The 1,331-nt window shown below is 42.2% G+C and overlaps 1 protein-coding gene across 1 annotated transcript in view; it reads left to right on the forward strand.

The window, feature by feature from the left end:
* Pik3cb (phosphatidylinositol-4,5-bisphosphate 3-kinase catalytic subunit beta) overlaps positions 1-1,331 on the forward strand; it is a 108,700-nt gene that overhangs the window by 59,991 nt on the left and 47,378 nt on the right. The gene's annotated exons all lie outside the window — the stretch shown is intronic.

A 1,331-nucleotide genomic window follows, 5' to 3' on the forward strand; every position in this document is an offset into this window, starting at 1 on the left:
GATCTCTGTGAGTTCGAGACCAGCCTGGTCTACAGAGTGAGTTCCAGGACAGGCTCCAAAGCCACAGAGAAACCCTGTCTCGAAAAACCAAAAAAAAAGAAAAAAAAAGAATTATTTGACTAGTAAAGTTCTGCTGGAATGCCCGATGCTGTGTTTGTAGTGTATGTCCCAGGATATTTTGGCTTCAGATCCAGAACTAGGCAGAAGAAGCTTGTATTCTACCGATGGCCTCCTTGAGTTACTCGAATGTGGTAAGAGTTTGCTGTGTTTGTATGTTAGAAGTAAAGCTAAAATGTATACAACTTACAGATATTATTTGGGCAGCTGGTGTTAAAATAAGTGCTTCGTGTTTATCTTAGCTCAGTTTTTCTTTTTAAACTGTATTTCTGGCTCATTTGCAGATTGCCTGTTTTCTGTTTTAATGGTATCCTTTTCTTCTAATTTAAAATTTCATCATTATGCTTTCTTTATTTCTTTCTTCCCTTTTCCCTCCCTCCCTTTCTCTCTCCCTTCCTTCTTTCGACGGTTTCTCAATATAGCCCTGTTGCCTGGCTGTCCTGCTAGAGCTAGCTCCTCAGACTAGGTTGGTCTCAAACTCAAAGAGATCCTCTTGCCTCTGCCTCCCCAGTGCAGGGGGATTGAAGGCATGTATCACTACACCTTCTCTCTTTTTTAAAAAAATTGTTTTTAATAGGGACAGTTTCTCATAGAGCTCAGGCTGGCTTCAAACTACGTCTTGTAGTAAAGATGTCCTTGGACTCCTAATTTCCCTGTCTCTTAACCTGCCAAGCTCTGGATTACAGGCATATGCTACCCTGCCTTTATTGTTTTTTTCAAATTCAAAACATGTATCACAGGACCAGATAGATGGCTCCATGTCAGAAAGCACTGAACTGCTCTTGCCGAGGACCCAGACTCAGTCCCCAGCACAGACACAGCAGCTCAAAACAGTCTGTAACTCCAGTTCCAGATCATCAGATAGCCTCTTCTGACCTCCATGGGCTCCTGTATGTTTGTGGTGTGCTTTAATTGACACAGACACATACATGAACATTTGAACATGCACACATGCATGCTCACACCCATGCATGCACACAAATAATAAAAAAGTAAAACTTGTAAAATGTATATCATGACTTTTACAGCAAAGTATGATAGGATGAAGAAATAAGACGTCCATGTGTTCTTGTTGTCATCTTGCCATCAGAAGGGAATCAAACTCAACAAGCCCCATCAGTATCCCCTGTGTTTAAACCAACATGTAAGCACATGGGATGGACAGCAAGGATGTTAGCATTCTCCCTCCCTCCCTCCCTCCCTCCCTCCCTCCC

This window comes from Microtus ochrogaster, unplaced genomic scaffold, assembly GCF_000317375.1.
Source record: "Microtus ochrogaster isolate Prairie Vole_2 unplaced genomic scaffold, MicOch1.0 UNK24, whole genome shotgun sequence".
Classification (NCBI taxonomy): Eukaryota; Metazoa; Chordata; class Mammalia; order Rodentia; family Cricetidae; genus Microtus; species Microtus ochrogaster.